This window comes from Lissotriton helveticus, chromosome 4_1 (assembly GCF_964261635.1).
Source record: "Lissotriton helveticus chromosome 4_1, aLisHel1.1, whole genome shotgun sequence".
NCBI classification, from domain to species: domain Eukaryota; kingdom Metazoa; phylum Chordata; class Amphibia; order Caudata; family Salamandridae; genus Lissotriton; species Lissotriton helveticus.
The window spans coordinates 2,042,980,087-2,043,003,591 of NC_136063.1; the positions used below are offsets into that span (position 1 = coordinate 2,042,980,087).

The 23,505-nt window shown below is 45.9% G+C and overlaps 1 protein-coding gene and 1 long non-coding RNA gene across 2 annotated transcripts in view; one reads left to right on the forward strand and one right to left on the reverse strand.

Annotated features, from left to right (window-relative positions):
• The window catches only part of LOC144829499 (uncharacterized), a 400,486-nt gene that overhangs the window by 91,264 nt on the left and 285,717 nt on the right, over window positions 1–23,505 (reverse strand). The window lies entirely within an intron of this gene.
• The window catches only part of LOC144829501 (uncharacterized), a 94,295-nt gene continuing 93,325 nt past the window's right edge, over window positions 22,536–23,505 (forward strand). The window contains exon 1 of the long non-coding RNA XR_013610688.1: window positions 22,536–22,613. This is a non-coding gene — a long non-coding RNA (uncharacterized LOC144829501). The remainder of the gene's footprint in view (window positions 22,614–23,505) is intronic.

Consider the following 23,505-nt stretch of genomic DNA (forward strand, 5'->3'; position numbering starts at 1 on the left):
CTTCACTTCAAAGGCCCCTGCTGCTTCACACCCTCATGCCGCTCTCCCCGCTCCGCCCCTCCCCTGCCCGCCGTGTCGCATTTCTCCTCCCCCCTCCACTTCTCTGCCTTCCCTCCGTCTTGTTTTTTTTTACCCGCTCCGTAGTAGGACATTTTTCCAGTGTTTACATTTTTTAATCACTGCTTCATATGAACATTCACGCGACCGCAGAAAACAAGCTACCAGATTGTCCATTTCACAATTCTCCTGCGGTGCCTTTAAGATTCATTTTCCTTTCTCTCGGTGCATGCTGCTATGGATACTTAAACCTGCCAAGGCAAGCCTGTACCTTTAAATATCTCTTACTCGCACTCCCCTCCTCTCCCCTACTTGCCGCTTCTCCCTGCGCCCAGAGCTATTTCCTGAAAGCTGCTTTCATCTGAATATGCATGCAATTATTAATGTATTCAATGTGTGCGCAGGATACTACAGGGTTGCAAATCATCGGGCATAAACATCAAACCAGGTCACCTAAAAGCAAATGCGTTCAGCGTGCTATTTGAAGAGCACCCACTGACGAAAGAACCCACATAAGGCTTTTCGTGTTGTTCCTTTAAACTCGGCTATTACAAATTAAATAAATTATTTAACAATTAATTTAACAAAAAAAATAAAAGCCCGCCGTGTCGCATTTCTCCTTCCCCCTCCCCTTCTCTGCCTTCTCTCCGTCTTGTTTTTTTTACCCGCTCCGCCCCTCCCCTGCCCGCTGTGTCGCATTTCTCCTCCCCCCTCCCCTTCTCTGCCTTCCCTCTGTCTTGTTTTTTTTTTACCCGCTCCGTAGTAGGACATTTTTCCAGTGTTTACATTTTTTAATCACTGCTTCATATGAACATTCACGCGACCGCAGAAAACAAGCTACCAGATTGTCCATTTCACAATTCTCCTGCGGTGCCTTTAAGATTCATTTTCCTTTCTCCCGGTGCATGCTGCTATGGATACTTAAACCTGCCAAGGCAAGCCTGTACCTTTACATATCTCTTACTCGCACTCCCCTCCTCTCCCCTACTTGCCGCTTCTCCCTGCGCACAGAGCTATTTCCTGAAAGCTGCTTTCATCTGAATATGCATGCAATTATTAATGTATTCAATGTGTGCGCAGGATACTACAGGGTTGCAAATCATCGGGCATAAACATCAAACCAGGTCACCTAAAAGCAAATGCGTTCAGCGCGCTATTTGAAGAGCACCCACTGACGAAAGAACCCATATAAGGCTTTTCGTGTTGTTCCTTTAAACTCGGCTATTACAAATTAAATAAATTATTTAACAATTAATTTAACAAAAAAAATAAAAGCCATTGTTATTTGTTATATTAATACATCTAAGTCACGTAAATAAAAAACATGTTGCATTACAAATGCTATAGGTGTCACATTTGCGAAAGTTATAACTATTGGCATTGTAAATGACAGAGCTATTAATTTAGCTATTTCAACAAACACATAAATAAATAAAAAATTAATTTATAAGACCAATAGCTCAAACTTTCCTAATGCGAGACCTATTGCATTTCCAATGCTTGTTTGCCAAGAATCTGAGTCAAGAATTCTCTTAAGGATTTAGTCAGCTCCGTACCTTAGTAATAGAATGAAGGAGGTCTTGTATCTCGTGTCTCAGGACTCGATCTCCCAGCAACCCGCAAGGGTGACTGGAAACACCGGAGCTGGAATTTCTCGGCAGGAGAAAAGACAACGTCTCTCTCAGTGCGTCAAATGGGAGGGTCGGCTTCCTTCGGCACTCGCATCAGCTGGGCGTCGGGCAAGTAGATAGCCGCTCTGCTCCAAACCACCGTGTGTTTTCTTAAGGCAACATTGGTATATTTATACCTGGAAGGTGCCGGGTTTGACGTAAGGTTGGACATAAGACGTCACTAAGAACTAACAGTTCTTTCTGGACTCCAGGAGTTCTTGTGCAAATCAAAACAAAAGCAGGGGGATTTCCCGGGCTGCTGGAGGCTTGGTTTGTTTCAAGAACGCGTTGTACTTTCTAGGAGTCTATGGGAGTAGCCTTGCCGTATTTGGACTACATGGGCTATGACTAGATATGGACATGATTCCTATGCCTTTATAAGGATATGTTTTGTTATAACCATATAAAGGCATGAATCGGGGATATCTTGATTAGGGTCCTAGATAGATTCACAGCAAGATTTCTCCAGAAAAAAACAGACAACATTTATGAGGGAAAAATACTTAAAATAAGACAAAATGTGATATTTGGTGTGGTCAATGCGAATTCTGCACGATACAACCTTTCCACCTGCAAAGCACAGATTAGGAGATATTTAAAGCAGCTGGTAATTACCTCATTGTGGGTGTGGTAAATCCCACTCCCATTTCCGCCCCACTCATAATCAGGAAGCTGTTCTATTACATACTTTGATGCTCGTACGAGTTTGTCACTGTGAACTAATGTGATTGACACTGAACCTGTTCCCAAATGCAGATCTGATACTGATACTCTGTATAGGATGTTTTATTGTTTTGCCAAAATATTTCTGGAATCAGAGCTTTTTCCCATTGCAGTCTTTTTGAGAGCCAATTGTTTAACTGCTTATCCTAGACATTTTATGTGTAACGCTAAAACAGTGTTTTGTACTACAGGACCAGATGTAGGAAATCGCGGGTTTGCGATTTCCTAAAAATGAATTTTTGTGATTCGGAAATCTCAAACTGCAATGTACTACAGTATGTTTAACACTGTTTGCGATTCCCAAATGGGTCGCAAGAGATTTGCCTCCTCTAAATTCATGCTGCAGGTCGCAATTTGAGACCCATTGGGAATGACCTGCACTCACAGAGATGGTGGCCTGCTGGGGTCAGCAGACCACCATATCTGTGATTGCTTTTTAAATAAAGCGATTTTGTTTTGTAATGCAGCCCGGGATGCATTACAAAAATAAAAATAAAACGTTTTTTTTCCATTTTTCAAGGGTAGGCAGTGGTCTGTGTTACCGCTGCCTGCTCTTAAAATATGTTGGTGCCCACATTCATACAGGGGAAGGGGTCCCTTTGGGATGACTTCCCATTTGCGAATGGGCTACCACTTCCTTCAAGTAGCTGGTAAAAGATGAATGTTTCGCGACCGCCTTCCGGTCACAAAACATTCATACATCCCCTGGGACTTGCTGTTAGGAAGAGACGCCCTTTACATGTTCCTTCCTAATACTGACTTGGAAAACTATTTTGCGATTCGGTAATCGATTACCAAATCGCAAAATAGCATACTTACATCCCCCAAAAATGTTTGTGGTCGAAACGGCACGATTCTGGGAATCGAACAGTTTGTGATCTCAAAAAACCTTCGTACATCTGGCTCATAGTGTCTAGCTGGAAAAACTACTTGGCATGACAGTTATGTCACAAAAAATACAATATATATTTTAGTTGCGACTGTAGCTTATGTATATGTAAAGCAAACACTGGACCGTGAGACCCTGTTTAAAGTTTGTCTCAAGAAATTTTGTTTTTTCATTGTTCAGAAATAATGATTGGCGTATACAGGGTATCTACTGCAGAATGAAGCACAGTTCAATTTTGAGCATGACTTCACCAGCACAACCGCATTTGCATCACACTTGAGACTAAAGGTTTGGGGCCAGATGTACAAACCATTATGGCCATGAGAAAATCCCATTTTAGTAGCTGGTAAAGTTTTACCAACTCCTAAAATGGGATTGCGTCTGGATACCAATATGGTGCTTGGGAGGGGCATGTTTTGAGCATCCCTTCCAAATACTGAATCCATACATATTAATGGTTTGTGACCATAATTCTGCTCCCACGCCACTTAAAAGTTACAGACTCCCAAGTTGGTATGATACCTCATTTGTGAAAGCAAAGGGGTCCTCTTTGGACCTTTTTCCCTTTGGGAACTGAGGTAAAGGTTTCAAGCAAAGTAGGCAACAGCCCAGGGGAACAACAGCCAACTCTCAATGAAAAGCTTTTTTTTAAGCAGTCCCGTTTCCTTTAAGAAAATCTAACTGCTTACAAAAGGTTTATTTTATTTAAAATCGAATACAGACATGGTGGTCTGTTGAATCTTTCAAGCCAGCATCCCTGTGACTCTGACCAGTAGGAGTAACTCACTATTTGCGACCAAGCTCATTAATAGTTATTAGGAACAACGCACTATGCCCACCACTTTTTAGGTCTCGCTGAACCAACGCGCATACGTTGTTCAGTGAGAGTATAGTAAGGGACTTTCAAAAATGCTCCCAGTCTGCAGGCGGATCGGGCACAGTGCATGTGCGCCGGGTGCGCGCACCATTTGTCCGCTACAGCCTTTGGGAGCATTTTCGCGGCCGCTTTGATATTCTCAGTAAGCCGCGTGGCCACTGAGAACATCAATGCGGCCGCGAAATGCTCACCATTTGCCACCCCCTCCATTATCCCACTTCCTGCCCACAAGCCTCTTCTAAATGTTACCCCTCAGCACCACCTTCATCTTCGTTCGTTAATTTGCTCTCTTTAAATCACCTACACTAATTCTTAGATTTTGTTAATTTTCTCTCAGAATGCGTTCCGAAATAAAGCACACGTTTATGACAAAATGTAGGTCCGTAAAGTGTACAGTTTTGCGTTGTCATTCCGCTGTTATAAGATGAAAAACTATGCGTTAACAATCTCTCCGTTCAGTGTATTTTGACAGATAGAAATGAAGGTCACAAATTCAACTTTTTTTAAATTGGGATTGAAGGTCGTTTGTCTGAGGGGGTGCAGTGCAACAAGGAACCTAAATAATAACTATATATATTTGTATATTTATTTTGGACATTGTTGTGCGGATCGGTCACACTTTCTTGTACCGCACTGTTTTATGGGATTGATGGCGTCAGTTGGTGTTTTACAAATCAAAAATAAACTACATTTATTTGTATTCATTTAAAATGGAAACACTTTAAACTTTGGTATGTAAAATCGCTTCTTTTTTACCAGTTTTTTAAGGCGTCTCAGAAGAGAAAATCTTCATTTTTGTTTTACTACGGACTCTAAATTCAACGCCTCTAATAAGATGAAGCAACATGTAGAAGTGCTCATGAGTTCACTGGCGGTAATTGCAAACACAACAATGATGGACAGAATGTGGATCAATGTCACACATTCACCCCAGTCCAAAGATCTGGGCCCAAATCCATCGTTTTTCCACTCCACACCACCCTGGGTTAGACAATGGCGATATGCAAATCAGCGCTGACCCTGTGCCCCATGGGAACAGTCCAGTCCGAACTACAAAAGCCATGTCCTTCCCAGAACGGAAACAAGCATCCGAGGACCGGCCCGGTTTCGAGGTAACACCTCTCATCAGCCCGGCTAGCTTGATTCCAGTGGTGTGGAGTGCCTGGGACTCACGTCTGAGCATCCCCAGTACACTTAGAGCGGTAATTGCAAACACAACAATGATGGACAGAATGTGGATCAATGTCACACATTCACCCCAGTCCAAAGATCTGGGCCCAAATCCATCGTTTTTCCACTCCACACCACCCTGGGTTAGACAATGGCGATATGCAAATCAGCGCTGACCCTGTGCCCCATGGGAACAGTCCAGTCCGAACTACAAAAGCCATGTCCTTCCCAGAACGGAAACAAGCATCCGAGGACCGGCCCGGTTTCGAGGTAACACCTCTCATCAGCCCGGCTAGCTTGATTCCAGTGGTGTGGAGTGCCTGGGACTCACGTCTGAGCATCCCCAGTACACTTAGAGCGGTAATTGCAAACACAACAATGATGGACAGAATGTGGATCAATGTCACACATTCACCCCAGTCCAAAGATCTGGGCCCAAATCCATCGTTTTTCCACTCCACACCACCCTGGGTTAGACAATGGCGATATGCAAATCAGCGCTGACCCTGTGCCCCATGGGAACAGTCCAGTCCGAACTACAAAAGCCATGTCCTTCCCAGAACGGAAACAAGCATCCGAGGACCGGCCCGGTTTCGAGGTAACACCTCTCATCAGCCCGGCTAGCTTGATTCCAGTGGTGTGGAGTGCCTGGGACTCACGTCTGAGCATCCCCAGTACACTTAGAGCGGTAATTGCAAACACAACAATGATGGACAGAATGTGGATCAATGTCACACATTCACCCCAGTCCAAAGATCTGGGCCCAAATCCATCGTTTTTCCACTCCACACCACCCTGGGTTAGACAATGGCGATATGCAAATCAGCGCTGACCCTGTGCCCCATGGGAACAGTCCAGTCCGAACTACAAAAGCCATGTCCTTCCCAGAACGGAAACAAGCATCCGAGGACCGGCCCGGTTTCGAGGTAACACCTCTCATCAGCCCGGCTAGCTTGATTCCAGTGGTGTGGAGTGCCTGGGACTCACGTCTGAGCATCCCCAGTACACTTAGAGCGGTAATTGCAAACACAACAATGATGGACAGAATGTGGATCAATGTCACACATTCACCCCAGTCCAAAGATCTGGGCCCAAATCCATCGTTTTTCCACTCCACACCACCCTGGGTTAGACAATGGCGATATGCAAATCAGCGCTGACCCTGTGCCCCATGGGAACAGTCCAGTCCGAACTACAAAAGCCATGTCCTTCCCAGAACGGAAACAAGCATCCGAGGACCGGCCCGGTTTCGAGGTAACACCTCTCATCAGCCCGGCTAGCTTGATTCCAGTGGTGTGGAGTGCCTGGGACTCACGTCTGAGCATCCCCAGTACACTTAGAGCGGTAATTGCAAACACAACAATGATGGACAGAATGTGGATCAATGTCACACATTCACCCCAGTCCAAAGATCTGGGCCCAAATCCATCGTTTTTCCACTCCACACCACCCTGGGTTAGACAATGGCGATATGCAAATCAGCGCTGACCCTGTGCCCCATGGGAACAGTCCAGTCCGAACTACAAAAGCCATGTCCTTCCCAGAACGGAAACAAGCATCCGAGGACCGGCCCGGTTTCGAGGTAACACCTCTCATCAGCCCGGCTAGCTTGATTCCAGTGGTGTGGAGTGCCTGGGACTCACGTCTGAGCATCCCCAGTACACTTAGAGCGGTAATTGCAAACACAACAATGATGGACAGAATGTGGATCAATGTCACACATTCACCCCAGTCCAAAGATCTGGGCCCAAATCCATCGTTTTTCCACTCCACACCACCCTGGGTTAGACAATGGCGATATGCAAATCAGCGCTGACCCTGTGCCCCATGGGAACAGTCCAGTCCGAACTACAAAAGCCATGTCCTTCCCAGAACGGAAACAAGCATCCGAGGACCGGCCCGGTTTCGAGGTAACACCTCTCATCAGCCCGGCTAGCTTGATTCCAGTGGTGTGGAGTGCCTGGGACTCACGTCTGAGCATCCCCAGTACACTTAGAGCGGTAATTGCAAACACAACAATGATGGACAGAATGTGGATCAATGTCACACATTCACCCCAGTCCAAAGATCTGGGCCCAAATCCATCGTTTTTCCACTCCACACCACCCTGGGTTAGACAATGGCGATATGCAAATCAGCGCTGACCCTGTGCCCCATGGGAACAGTCCAGTCCGAACTACAAAAGCCATGTCCTTCCCAGAACGGAAACAAGCATCCGAGGACCGGCCCGGTTTCGAGGTAACACCTCTCATCAGCCCGGCTAGCTTGATTCCAGTGGTGTGGAGTGCCTGGGACTCACGTCTGAGCATCCCCAGTACACTTAGAGCGGTAATTGCAAACACAACAATGATGGACAGAATGTGGATCAATGTCACACATTCACCCCAGTCCAAAGATCTGGGCCCAAATCCATCGTTTTTCCACTCCACACCACCCTGGGTTAGACAATGGCGATATGCAAATCAGCGCTGACCCTGTGCCCCATGGGAACAGTCCAGTCCGAACTACAAAAGCCATGTCCTTCCCAGAACGGAAACAAGCATCCGAGGACCGGCCCGGTTTCGAGGTAACACCTCTCATCAGCCCGGCTAGCTTGATTCCAGTGGTGTGGAGTGCCTGGGACTCACGTCTGAGCATCCCCAGTACACTTAGAGCGGTAATTGCAAACACAACAATGATGGACAGAATGTGGATCAATGTCACACATTCACCCCAGTCCAAAGATCTGGGCCCAAATCCATCGTTTTTCCACTCCACACCACCCTGGGTTAGACAATGGCGATATGCAAATCAGCGCTGACCCTGTGCCCCATGGGAACAGTCCAGTCCGAACTACAAAAGCCATGTCCTTCCCAGAACGGAAACAAGCATCCGAGGACCGGCCCGGTTTCGAGGTAACACCTCTCATCAGCCCGGCTAGCTTGATTCCAGTGGTGTGGAGTGCCTGGGACTCACGTCTGAGCATCCCCAGTACACTTAGAGCGGTAATTGCAAACACAACAATGATGGACAGAATGTGGATCAATGTCACACATTCACCCCAGTCCAAAGATCTGGGCCCAAATCCATCGTTTTTCCACTCCACACCACCCTGGGTTAGACAATGGCGATATGCAAATCAGCGCTGACCCTGTGCCCCATGGGAACAGTCCAGTCCGAACTACAAAAGCCATGTCCTTCCCAGAACGGAAACAAGCATCCGAGGACCGGCCCGGTTTCGAGGTAACACCTCTCATCAGCCCGGCTAGCTTGATTCCAGTGGTGTGGAGTGCCTGGGACTCACGTCTGAGCATCCCCAGTACACTTAGAGCGGTAATTGCAAACACAACAATGATGGACAGAATGTGGATCAATGTCACACATTCACCCCAGTCCAAAGATCTGGGCCCAAATCCATCGTTTTTCCACTCCACACCACCCTGGGTTAGACAATGGCGATATGCAAATCAGCGCTGACCCTGTGCCCCATGGGAACAGTCCAGTCCGAACTACAAAAGCCATGTCCTTCCCAGAACGGAAACAAGCATCCGAGGACCGGCCCGGTTTCGAGGTAACACCTCTCATCAGCCCGGCTAGCTTGATTCCAGTGGTGTGGAGTGCCTGGGACTCACGTCTGAGCATCCCCAGTACACGAGGACCGGCCCGGTTTCGAGGTAACACCTCTCATCAGCCCGGCTAGCCGGGCCGGTCCTCGGATGCTTGTTTCCGTTCTGGGAAGGACATGGCTTTTGTAGTTCGGACTGGACTGTTCCCATGGGGCACAGGGTCAGCGCTGATTTGCATATCGCCATTGTCTAACCCAGGGTGGTGTGGAGTGGAAAAACGATGGATTTGGGCCCAGATCTTTGGACTGGGGTGAATGTGTGACATTGATCCACATTCTGTCCATCATTGTTGTGTTTGCATGAGTTCACTGGCAACACGTGTTGGTTGCCGTTCCTGTGTGTGGCCTGGTACATAATAGCCGGAAGGGGGACTTTAATGTTCCTTAAGATTCCTTGCATTTTTCCACGCAGGAATGCAGAGAATTCACATGCAAATATGTTAATGTGGTTTCAGATTTGTTTCCCTTCCCCCTAATCATAGCAGAACTGCTTAAGATGAGGACAAACCCTAGGGGGAGGGACACACACACAAACAACCCCACACACACAACCCCACACACACAACCCCCCCACACAACCACAACCCCCACACACACACACAACCCCCACACACACAACCCCCCCACACACACAACCACAACCCCCACACACACACAACCCACACACACAACCACAACCCCACACACAACCACAACCCCACACAACCCTCCCACACATACAACCACACACAAACCCATACACACAACCCCCACACACAACCCTCCCACACACACAACTCCACACACATACAACCCCACACACACAAACCCACAACTACACAACCCCACATGCACCCCCCCACAGACACACACACAACCCCACACACAACCCCACACACAACCCCACACACACACAACCCCACACGCACAACCACACACACACACAACCCCACACACACACAACCCCACACACACGCAACCACACAACCCCCCCCACACACACACAACCACAACCGCCCCACACACAACCCCACACCACACAACCCCCCACAAACAACCACAACCCCACCCACACACAAACACACACAACCACAACCCCCCCCCACACACACACCAACCCCACACACACCAACCCCACATCACAAACCCCCCACACACAACCACAACCCCCACACACACAACCCCACACCACACAACCCCCCACACACACAACCACAACCCCACACACACACAACCCCCCACACACACAACCCTCCCACACACAACCCCCCACATCCCTCCACACACACACATAACCCCCCCACACACACAAACACGCAAAACCCCACATACACGCAAAACCCCACACACACAACCCCCCCACACACAACCACACAACCACACACAAATACCCACACACACAAACCCCCAACACAACCACACACACCACACACACACACAACCCCACACACACACACACCACAAACACAACCCCACACACACAACCACACACGCACACAACCACACAGCAGGATAGCAAAACATAGCATAGCAAACCAAAACATAGCATAGCATAACAAAACACAGCATAGCATAACAAAACATAGTATAGCATAACAAAACACAGCATAACAAAGCACAACAAAACAGGGCATAGCACAACAAAACATAACAGAGCACTACAAAACAGCATAACAAAACAGCATAGCATAGCATAACAAAACACAACAGAACAGCATAGCATCACAAAACATAGCATAGCATAACAAAACAAAGCAAAGCATAAGAAAACACAACAAAGCATAGCATAACAAAACATAGCACAGCATAACAAAACATAGCATATCAAAACATAGCATAACATAGCATAACAAAACACAACAAAACATAGCATAGCATAACAAAAAATAACATAGCACAACAAAACATAGCATAACGATACAAAGCATAGCATAACTAAACACAACAGAACAGCATAGCAACACAAAACATAGCATAACAAAACAAAACATAGCATCACAAAACATAGCATAGCATCACAAAACATAGCATAACAAAACATAACATAGCATAACAAAACAAAGCATAGGATAGCATAGCATAACAAAGCATAGCATAGCATAACAAAGCATAGCATAGCAAAACACAACAAAACAGAGCTAAGCATGGGCGGATTTTGCGAATTGGCAATCCGCGAACTTGCGTATTTACGGATTCGCAATCCGCAAAATCCGCGAACTCTCGCGAATTTGCGGATTTTTAATTTTTTTTTGTGTTCGCAAGGATTTCTGCCAGTTCGCGAGGGTTCTGTACCAGTTCGCAATTGCGAACTTACTTGTCGGCTCCCAACGGCCGCGACTATGTTGTTTCTACATCTGGTTCATCATCACAGGTTCACCGCACCCTCTGTTTCACCACTGCCACCCTCTGGTACACCCATGCCACCCTCTGGTACATCACTGCCACCCTCTGGTTGGTTTATCACTGTAGATTATGAGGGTGAAAAAAAGCAAGTACACCTGCCCTGCTTCAACTGACATGAATTAATTTGGGGTTGATTAATGTGTCACTGAATTTAAACTTCCAGTCTGGCTGGCACCTGCTTCCTTATCTGTAATTTGCTGAACTCTGAAGGGGCCCCTCAGGAAGCACTACAGGGAATGGTTACTAATGATAAGATTGAACTTTTGCACCTGCTGAGTGCTTTCAGTTTTGTCTGTAATTGCTTTCTGTTGCAGTGTAATTTTTTTAACAGGACCTTTGTTGTATACTTGTAGCTATTCTCTGAGCCTGCTGTGAGGGTCAGAGCAGGGTCATAGAATAGTTGCAAGTAGGCAAATGAACTCTGAAGGGGCCCCTCAGGAAGCACTACAGGGAATGGTTACTAATGATAAGATTGAACTTTTGCACCTGCTGAGTGCTTTCAGTTTTGCAAAAATCCAAATATCCAGCAGCATCCACAAAAGTAATCCTTCCAGGTCAAGATCCAAATCAAAGTGACCAGCACATGAAGAAAGCACTGGGAGGAGCCTGGTGGACAGGAACAGGAAGTTGGAGACTGTGGGGCACTTCCTTCCTCCCACCCCCACCCCCCAAATTGGACTCCTTGCAAAGAAAAAGTGCAGGCAAATGTCAACCTGAGGAGTTATTCTGATAAAAATCATAATTTTCAAGGTTTATGCTGCCTGCTGGTGGATTTCTTGTGCGAAATTGCAAATTTTGCAATCTCGCAATTGCGAGATTGTCGCTGCCCGCCGCATCTACGTGTTCGCAAGTATTTACTCCCGCGAAATTGTATAGTATTCTAGTTGGCAAGTGCGACCAAGCAAAAAATCCGCTTTGCACAGATTTTACGAATTTTCGGCAAGTTCGCGAGAGTTCGCGGATTGCGAATTTACCGAAAATCCGCAAAATCCGTGAGCGGAACGGATTTTACGCCCATGCTTAAACAGAGCATAGCATAAAAAACAACAAAACATAGCACAGCATAACATAGCCTAGCAAAACAAAGCATAGCATAGCAAAAGAAAGCATAGCATAACAAAACATAGCATAACAAAACAAAGCACAGCACGGCATATCATAACCAAACACAACAAAACATAGCATAGCATAACAAAGCATAGCATAGCGCAACAAAACAGAGCTTAGCATAACAAAACACAACAAAACATAGCATAGCATAACATAGCAAAACAAAGCATAGCATAACAAAGCATAGCATACCATAACAAAACATAGCATAGCATAACAAAACACAACTAAACAAAACAAAACTTGGCAAGACAAAACATAGCATAGCATAAAACATAGCATAACAAAACATAGCAATGCATAACAAAACCTAGCATAACATAACACACATAAACATAGCATAACAAAACAGAATAGCAAAACAAAACACAACTAAACATAGCATAACAATACATAGAATAACAAAACATAGCATAGCATGACAAAGCACAGCATAACAAAACAAAACATAGCATAACAAAACACAACAAAACATAGTATAGCATAACAAAACATAGCATAGCATAACAAAGAATAGCATATCGCAACAAAACGGAGAGTAGAATAGCACAACAAAATATAGCATAGCATAACAAAACAAATCATAGCATAACAAAACAAATCATAGCATAACAAAACATAGCATAACAACACACAACAAAACAGCATAACAAAACAAAGCATAGCATGGCATATCATAATAAAACACAACAAAACATAGCATAACATAACAAAACATAGCATAACAAAACAGCATAGCATAACAAAACATAGCATAACAAAATAAAGCAACGCATAGAATAACACAACCAAACATAGCATAGCATAACAAAACATAGCATAGCATGACAAAACATAGCATAGCATAACAAAACACAACAAAACATAGCATAACAAAGCATAGCAAAACAAAGCATAGCGGAGCATAACAAAGCACAGCATAACAAAACAAAACAAAAAACATAATACATAGTATAGCATAACAAAACACAATAAAACATAGCATAACAAAACAAAACATTGCATAACAAAACATAGCATAGCATAACAAAACACAATAAAACATAGGATAACAAAATAAAACATAGCATAGCAAAGCATAGCATACCAAAACAAAACATATAGCATAGCAAAACATAGCATAGCATACCAAACACAACAAAACATAGCATAGCCGAAGGCGCGCCAAATGCAAGCCCGTCTGCGCCCGTCCACGCAGCGACAGCCATCTTGCCGATTTTCATCAAATTACTGCAGAAACTCCCCAGATATCGCTACACAAGTAAGCAGCTGTATGATATAGGTGAGCGGGGCAACGCAATCAGAACATTTGCTTTAGACCATTTGGAGGGGAGTGAGCTTGATTCGTCACAATGGGTAAATTGATTTGTGGCCTTCTTAATGTGAGATCACTCCCTAAACACTCCACAGAAATCCAACTCCTGATTGAAATGCATAAGTTGGACGTCCTGTTTATCACTGAGACGTGAACTGAAGCAGGGCTGGATCTCGAGCTGGGTTTAGCATGCCCTGCAGGGTATAAAGCATTCCATAAACCGAGATCCAGTGCCAAAGTGGGTGGGATCGGGACCATATTTAAAGACTCCTGGGATTTCGCTCCTCTGGACATCGATGAGGATGCACATGTGGAAATTGTAGGTTTTTTGTTAAAAGACAGGACTGGGTATATCCTGACGGGCATGGTTTGTTATAGATCCCCGGGGGCAGTGAATGCTCAACAGCAGCAGCAGCTAGTGGACGTGATTAGTAATCTGACTCTTACCCATCGTAGACTGCTGCTATTAGGAGATTTTAATCTTTGGCCTAATGGGAAGATGGATATTATCTATAACAATTTTATCCTGTCCTGTGCTAACTTGAACTTGGTACAACGGGTCCAAGAAGCAACCCACATAGCAGGACACGTTTTGGATCTGGTATTCTCGGAGGATAACTTGGTCATAATGGGTAATATTTTACCAGTTGGATGGTCCGATCATCACCTGGTTCAATTTCGAGTGAATCATGGTAGAAGGACCAGGTCTACTCCTATGGAGGAAAGGTGTGTTCTGGGTGGGGCCTGGAAGACCCTAGTGAGGAAAGCTAAAATGGCCCCGCTTTGCCACATAGAGTCTCTTTTCGACCCGGGGAAGGTGGTGGATGAGAATTATATAGCTCTCTGTGGGGAACTAACCAGCATAATCGATCAGCTGGCTCCCATGAAGATCAGGAAACGGGGGAAACCCTCTGCCCCGTGGTACTCGGAGGAATTGAGAGCCTATAAGTTACACTGCAAACGGGCTGAAAGACAGTGGAGATTGCATTATGCTAATGATGACAAAGCCATTTGGAAGGAATGCTTAGCAAAGTATAAAAAAAAGATAGTAACCACTAAGGCAGCATACTTTGCAGATCTTATTCTGAAATCTCCAAATAGTGCCAAATGTGTTTTTAATATACTGAGAGATATGGCCAATCCTGATTGTACGAGTAATAAGATTACTCCGTCACAAGAACTTTGTAATGGCCTGGCTGCTTGTTTTAAGGATAAAACCAACAGGATCATTGAGGGTCTGAAACCAGACATCCCACTAGGCACTTGGGAAATGGGGAAACAGGACTAGCTAACCTAATGGGTGCTGGGAATGTTGGGCTGGAGCCAGGGAGGCAAGGGATTACCTTGACCGCTGGGCATCTGCCTACGGAGGATGAGTTTGTCAGGGTGGCAATGGGGGTCTCTTCTGGCTCTCCACTGGATCCCAGCCCCCCAAAAATTTGGAAAGAGCTGGGCTCTGAGATCTTTTCATTGCTTCACCAGCTGTGTAATCAATCACTCAGCAGTGGGGCGGTTCCATCGTGTTGGAAGGAGGCAATAGTAACCCCCCTGCTTAAAAAACCCTCATTGGACCCTGGCTGCCTCGGGAATTATAGACCTATTTCCCGCTTACCGTTTCCTGTAAAGATATTGGAGCGCAAGGTAAGCCGAGCTCTCTCTGGCTTTCTGGAAGGTAATAATAAGCTGGGGGAAGATCAATTTGGCTTCCGGCCAGGTCATGGGACTGAGACAGCGTTTGTTACCGTGCTGGACAACCTATTGGATTTTGTTGGACCTGTCCGCCGCATTCGACACAGTGAACCACACTGTCTTACTGGCAAGACTGGAAGAAGTGGGGGTGTCAAACGTGGCTCTGCGATGGTTTCAGTCTTATCTGGCAGGTAGACGGCAGGCCGTCGCTTTGCCACCTTTTCGATCAGATTTTTTTGTCAATAAGCATGAGGTCCCTCAGGGGTCCTCACTCAGTCCCATTTTATTCAATGTTTATATGCGGCCATTGCTGGATGTTATTAAAGCCAATAATATAAGTGTGGTTAATTCCGCTGACGACACTCAATTGATTGTGTCCTTGGTTGGTGACCATGCAGACTAAGTGTATGAGTGAAATGGTGTCTTGGTTGAGAAACAACGGTTTGCAATTCAATAGTGACAAGACGGAGATTCTGCACTGTGGGGTGGGCAGACTGCCCACAGTCTTGCCATCTGACTTCTGGCCCATTTCTACAGACACACCTCCGGTTCCTGTGAGCATGGTACGCAATCTGGGGGTTAGCTTCAATGAGAAGCTTAACCTGGAATCGCATGCAAATAAAGTAGTTCGACACTGTTACATGCTCATCAGAGGACTCCGTAAGGTATTACCACTATTGCCGCCCCAAGTCAGAGGCTAAGTGGTTAGGAGTGTCGTTCTCAGCCGCCTGGACTATTGTAATGCTTTGCTACTGGAGTCCCCGAGTTATTTGATCTCACGGCTCCAGAGTATCCAGGCGGCAGCAGCAAAACTCGTCCTTATGAGAACATGTGGGTCTTCCACATCTCAGGCATTGGCTGAGCTGCATTGGCTCCCGGTGAGACAAAGGATATTGTTCAAGCCCTTGTGCATTGCCTTTAGAGCGCTTCACGGACTTGGACCCAAACCGCTTCAGGCTAGGTTTGGATGGTATGTACCTGCAGGTAGGTTGCGTTCTTCAGCAGCTAATCTGGCAATCATGCCGAGGAGTATAAGATCTACAATGGGAGGACGAGCTTTCGGCGTAGCAGCAGCTCGCTTATGGAATAGCCTCCCCCCGGAATTGAGGCAAATACAGGATCTGCTGCAGTTCCGAAAGAAAGTCAAGACCTGGCTTTTTCCCAGAGTATAATCAGCTGGCCGGTCAGTTTCTGCAGCTGCGTTTTTAACTTCTTCTACTGTGTCTCAGTGCCAGGATGCCCGCAGGGTTACAGTGCGCTTTATAAGTGCAAAATACAGACATACATAGCATAACAAAACATAGCATAAGAAACCATAGCATTGCATAACAAAACATAGCATAGCAAAACAAAGCATAGCATAATAAAACACAACAAAACATAGCATAGCATAACAAAACATAGCGTAGCATAGCATAACATTACCACAGCATCACTGAACGCCACAGCATCACTCGTTCGCCACCACAACATCACTCAGCGCCACCAAAGCATCAATCTGTGTAATCATTCAACAACAACTGGTTCAAATATGTTCTCTCAATGTTTCAAGCTTTATTACAAATGTCACAAAAAGATATTAATATTTTACTTCTGTTCTCGGATTTTCGTCACAATAAAATACACTGAACATAATCTTCACAAAAGTTATTTACAAAAGTTTAAGCTATTGCCATTATAAATTACAATAACTTTTATTTAAGTATTAATCATTAAAAAAAATTAAAAGCCATTGTTATTTGTAATATCAATACATGTAAGTCACGTAAATATGACACATATTGCATTACAAATGCTATAGGTGTCACATTTGCGAAAAATATAACTATTGGCATTGCAAATGACTATTAATTTCGCTATTTTCAAAACCAACACATAAATAAAAAATGTGTCATTTGCAATACCAATAGCTCAAACTTTCCTAATGCGAGACCTATTGCATTGCATTGTTTAAACATTTTTAACAAACGAACCAATTAGCATAAAGGTTGGTACGTAAAATACATTTGTGGTGACAAAAATACTGGTCGCAAACTTTGGCCACTTTTTGCGACCAGAAAAATAGTACATCTGGCCCTTGCATAGGGCATCCAAACAATGGTCATGATCAAAGCTGTTATAGTCTCTATGCCACACTATAAAAGATGAGGACGAAGTGTTGCTTGAAGGAGGTATCCTTATTAATTATTATTATTATTAATAAATTTTATAAAGCGCGTAGTCACCCGTAAGTATCCCAGCGCTAAGATCCAAACAAAAGAGGGTCAGCCAGAGCAAAGGGGGAGAACAGATCAGGGGAAGAGGTGCGTTTTCAGCCGCTTCCTGAATCGAAGGTAGTCTGGTTCCGTCCTAAGGTCACGGGGGAGGGAGTTCCAAAGACGGGCCGCATTAACAGAAAAGTGCCGTCCACCCGTGCGCACCTTCTTAACTCTAGGGATGATGATAAGGTGTTCCTGATCAGAGCGGAGGGATCTTGGGGCTTTGTAGGGCCTAATGAATTTTCTCAAAATAGGGGGGCCTTTATCTTGCATAAGTCTGTGAGACAGACAGAGAGCCTTGACTTCACCCGCTCTCTCACTGGGAGCCAGTGAAGGAGTTTCAGGGATGGTTTGGCCGAGGATCTGGCCGGGGTGTTGGTAAGGATCCGTGCCGCGGCATTCTGGATCCTTTGTAATTTGTTAAGGGTTGCCTCGGGCGCGCCCAGGTAGATGGAGTTACTGTAATCCAGCCTTGATAAAATAAGGCCTTGAATTAACAGTTTCTGGGAAGCCGGAGGGAGTAAAGGCAGAATCTTCCTGATCGATTTGAGGAGCCCAAAGCAGATACCCGCGATTTTCTTGGCTTGCGTCCTGAAGGACAGATCTTTCTCCAGCCAGATTCCCAGGCTCTTGATCTCAGACCTAGGAGCGGGGGGTTCGCCCAAGCAAGGGGGCCAGATATTCTGTGAGAGGGAAAGCCCCTTCTGACCAAGGAGGAGAATGTCTGTCTTTGAGCCATTAAGTTTCAAGGAAGAGCGATTCATCCATCCTTGTATTTCTGTCAGACAATTGTATAGATCAGATGGTTTTTGGTTCGGGTGGGATAAAGACACCACCAATTGCGTGTCATCAGCATAGCTGATGATGTTCATCCCGAACGGGTTGACAATCTCCTCCAATGGGGACATGTTGACATTAAATAATGTCGGGCTTAGGGATGAGCCCTGGGGCACGCCGCATTGGAGGGGGAAATTGGGGGAACGGGTGTCATTCTCCCAGACCTGAAAAGAGCGCTCGCCAAGGAAGGAGGTGAACCAGGTCAGCGCGGTGTCCTCCACACCGATGTTCTTAAGTCGTTGGATTAGGACCTGGTGATTAACGGTGTCAAAGGCCGCGCTAAGGTCCAGGAGGATCACTGCCACTGATCCTCCTGCATCCAAAAGTGCTCTGGCCTCCTCCACCGCTGCGAGAAGGGCGATGTCAGTGCCCTGCCCTGGGCGGAATCCAGTCTGCGAGTATCTGAGCAGGTTGTTAGTTTCCAGATACTGAGAGAGTTTTTTGTTCACAAGCTTTTCAGCGATTTTACTGGTTACGGGGAGGAGAGAGATTGGCCTGTAGTTGGCCAGATCCAAAGGGTCCAGAGAGGGATTTTTTTAGTAGCGCCTTAACGACGGCCGCCTTCCAACTGGAGGGAACTTTTCCCTGTAGTAAAGAGGCATTTATGAGATGGGTGAGTGGGGGAACGATGGTAGTGGCAACCTTCTTAAGGATGCGAAGCGGAGCAGGGTCCCTAGGGGATCCACTTTTAATGGTGTCTAGCGTGGTTGCGACCTCCTCGGCAGTTACTGGGTATGTTATGTTATGTTATGTTAAATGAAACTTTTAGAGCGCGCTAACACCCGAGGGTTTCTTGGCGCTGGCTGAAGGGACATGTAAAATGAAAACAGAAAAGTTATTCAGAAAGAGTGAACAGAAAAGTCTTAAGAAGTTTCCTGAACTGAAGAAGGGAATTGCTGGATTTAATGGCCAGGGGAAGGGAATTCCAAAGTTTGGGGGCAAGGAAGGCAAATCGACGGCCTCCAAATATATTGAGTTTGAATTTGGGGATAACAACCAAGTGAAGGGAAGCTGAACGGAGGGAACGTGCTGGTTGATACCGAGTGATCAAAGATTTTAGAAAGACGGGACAGGTACAGAAAAGGGATTTAAATACCATACAGCCCATCTTAAAGGCTGCTCTCTCCTTCACTGGCAGCCAATGAAGCTTGCGTAGCAAAAGCTTCGCAGATTGCCACCTAGGGATCTTAAATACTTAAATACTGGTCCCAAAGAAGTTAAACGGGGAGAGGTAAGATTCGTATTATTGACCTCTTCCACGCTAGGATTAATGGGTGGAATGGAGGCAAGGATTTTCTGAACCTTCTCCTCGAAGAATTTAGCCAATTTAAGAAATTTTTCTTCATCTGCTTTGGGATCTGGCGGAATCTTTGGTCCAGTGTCAGGGACTTTAAGTAGTTCTTTTAAAATAACAAAAGTTTCCTTGCTGGAGCAGGAAGAATTTTCTATCCGTTCCTGATAGAATATACTTTTGGAATTACGCAGAGCGAGCTTATAATTTTTTAAGGAGGTACGATAGGCATTTTTCCTATCTGACGATTTATCCTTTCTCCAGGAGCGCTCCGTTCTTTTACACTCCTTCCATAAAAGATTAAGCTCAAGAGTGTACCAAGGGGAAGGGCTCACTCTTTTGATTCGCCTAAAGCTGGTAGTTTTGGGGAGAAGTTTATCCAATGATGCGGTAAGCCAGGAGTTAAACTGTTCATCAGCATTGGCTGGGTCTGAGATTGGGGAGGGAGGAGCTGTCCCAAGAATAGTGATCCATTCGTCTGGCACAAGTTTGTGCCAGCGCCGGTCGGTGACCCGGGTTTTGGTCTGTTGAGTCGGGAGAATGTGGAGGTGCCAAGAAATGGGTATTAAAAAGTGGTCTGTCCAAGGCAGGGCAACGGGGGAGCAAGTGGTGATGTCCGTGATGTTGGTCAAGACCGGGTCCAAGAGATGCCCCTTATTGTGTGAGGGTCCTAAATTCACTAATCGAATGTCCAGGGACATAAGGTCAAGAAGAAGTTCAGACGCAGTTGGATCATTAGGGTCTGAAAGGTGTAAATTAAGGTCACCCACGATGAGAAAATTGGGAGAGGAGGTTGCTGTCTGAGAAACATTGTCGATAAGAGCACCTATAAATTTCCCAGGCGTACCCGGCGGGCGATAAATCAGCAGCCCCGAGAGGGAATGTGCAGGGGATATTTGAAGAGCGAAGTGGCAGCTTTCACAATCTTCATTGTTAGCATTCCCAGATCTGCAAACAAAATATTCTCTGTAGATAATAGCAAGGCCACCCCCTCTGGCAAGAGGTCTGTCTAAGGTTTGGATTAAGTATCCTGGGGGTAGGGTGTTAACAATATCAACATTTGACCCAGCAGTAAGCCATGTTTCTGTGAGGAATAAAATATCCTGGCCGTGATCCTGAATAAGCAGGTTAATTTCATCAGCATGCTTAGGAAGGGACCGACAGTTGAGGAGGCCCAGCTGTATTCCGGAATTACCTGCGGTAATGGTGTCAGGGTTACATAGTTCACACTTGATGTAGGGTTTGTCTTCCGCGTAAAGGTAACTGCACTCCGGATTTTTTTCTGAATGGAGTGCTAAGAGACTGTCCCTCGAGTAGACCACTCGGCCAATGGGAGAAATGGGCAGAGTAACTGGGCCTGGGTCCGGCTGGGCCCTGATGGGCCCAGACGGGCTTGCCTTAGGCGCGCTGCCGGCGCGCCCGCTGCGCCCATCCGCTGCGCGTACGTGTAATGCACATCTTTTTGTGAGCGGTGGGGGCGTGGCCTCGAGAGAGTGGGCGTGGCCACAAGACCGGCTCGCTCGCTGATGGCGGCGATGTCAATTGCAATCCCGCGGCAGCGTTTGTCTCAGCTGCGCGGATCACACGAGGTAAGGAAAGTGCCCCAGACAGAGTGCAGGCAAGGGAGGGTAGTGAGTTTTTTAAAATCAAATCACACACACAATATTTTTAAAATCACAAAATACGATAGCAACGCTCCCGGCTGTGCCTCAGGAGTAAAGATCTAACTGAGCTGGCAATCAGCTCGGTTATGTAGGCGGTGGGGGCGTGGCCTCGAGAGAGTGGGCGTGGCCACAAGACCGGCTCGCTCGCTGATGGCGGCGATGTCAATTGCAATCCCGCGGCAGCGTTTGTCTCAGCTGCGCGGATCACACGAGGTAAGGAAAGTGCCCCAGACAGAGTGCAGGCAAGGGAGGGTAGTGAGTTTTTTTAAATCAAATCACACACACAATATTTTTAAAATCACAAAATACGATAGCAACGCTCCCGGCTGTGCCTCAGGAGTAAAGATCTAACTGAGCTGGCAATCAGCTCGGTTATGTAGGCGGTGGGGGCGTGGCCTCGAGAGAGTGGGCGTGGCCACAAGACCGGCTCGCTCGCTGATGGCGGCGATGTCAATTGCAATGCCGCGGCAGCGTTTGTCTCAGCTGCGCGGATCACACGAGGTAAGGAAAGTGCCCCAGACAGAGTGCAGGCAAGGGAGGGTAGTCAGTTTTTTAAAATCAAATCACACACACAATATTTTTAAAATCACAAAATACGATAGCAACGCCCTGGGCTGTGCCTCAGGAGTAAAGATCTAACTGAACTGGCAATCAGCTCGGTTATGTAGGCGGTGGGGGCGTGGCCTCGAGAGAGTGGGCGTGGCCACAAGACCGGCTCGCTCGCTGATGGCGGCGATGTCAATTGCAATCCCGCGGCAGCGTTTGTCTCAGCTGCGCGGATCACACGAGGTAAGGAAAGTGCCCCAGACAGAGTGCAGGCAAGGGAGGGTAGTGAGTTTTTTAAAATCAAATCACACACACAATATTTTTAAAATCACAAAATACGATAGCAACGCTCCCGGCTGTGCCTCAGGAGTAAAGATCTAACTGAGCTGGCAATCAGCTCGATTATGTAGGTGGTGGGGGCGTGGCCTCGAGAGAGTGGGCGTGGCCACAAGACCGGCTCGCTCGCTGATGGCGGCGATGTCAATTGCAATCCCGCGGCAGCGTTTGTCTCAGCTGCGCGGATCACACGAGGTAAGGAAAGTGCCCCAGACAGAGTGCAGGCAAGGGAGGGTAGTGAGTTTTTTAAAATCAAATCACACACACAATATTTTTTAAATCACAAAATACGATAGCAACGCTCCCGGCTGTGCCTCAGGAGTAAAGATCTGGTGCAGCGATAGTAGTTGCTATCTGCTTGAGGTATTTCTTCGGGACGGGATCGCTAGGTGAGCCACTCTTAATGGCTCCTAACACCTTAAGTACTTCGTCCGTTGTTACTGGTCCTAAAGCGTGAAGCTCAATTTCTTGGTATCTTGACCACAGTTATGTGAGTCTAATGGGAAGCAATAATCTTGGAGCTCAGGACTTGAACACAAATTCTAATATCTGTCAATGTGCAGTTGTGATATAGAACTGTTGAAAGAAATAGAACTGCAGGACTCATATCTGCCATCTTACTTTCTGTCATTAGTCATTCTACTCGTGTAAACAACTTTGTGGCACGAGGTCTATTATGTTTATTGGCTAGAAAAAGTATTGATTACACTGACTATACAATGGTGTAGTTTGTTACTTTTGACGTACTAGTTTATTTCTTTTTTGTTAATTTCACATATGTGGTTTCTTCTCTAAAACTTAAAAATTATTAAACTTTAAACTCAAAAAATCGGCAAGCTCTCTCAAATGCATTTATTTTGAACTTAGAAGACCGGTAGTATTGTGACATTAATCTTACCAAATACTTAACTTTTGAGGTAGATTTTCCATACCTATACAGAACACTTGTTGGTAAACGTGACAAAAGCTTTAAAGATTATTTAATATAACATTCCCACACTTGTGGCTACTATAACAGTACTTGTAATTTGAACTTTGAACGTACTGAATGAAGTATTGTGGCCTCTAATGCCTTAGATTTCATCTA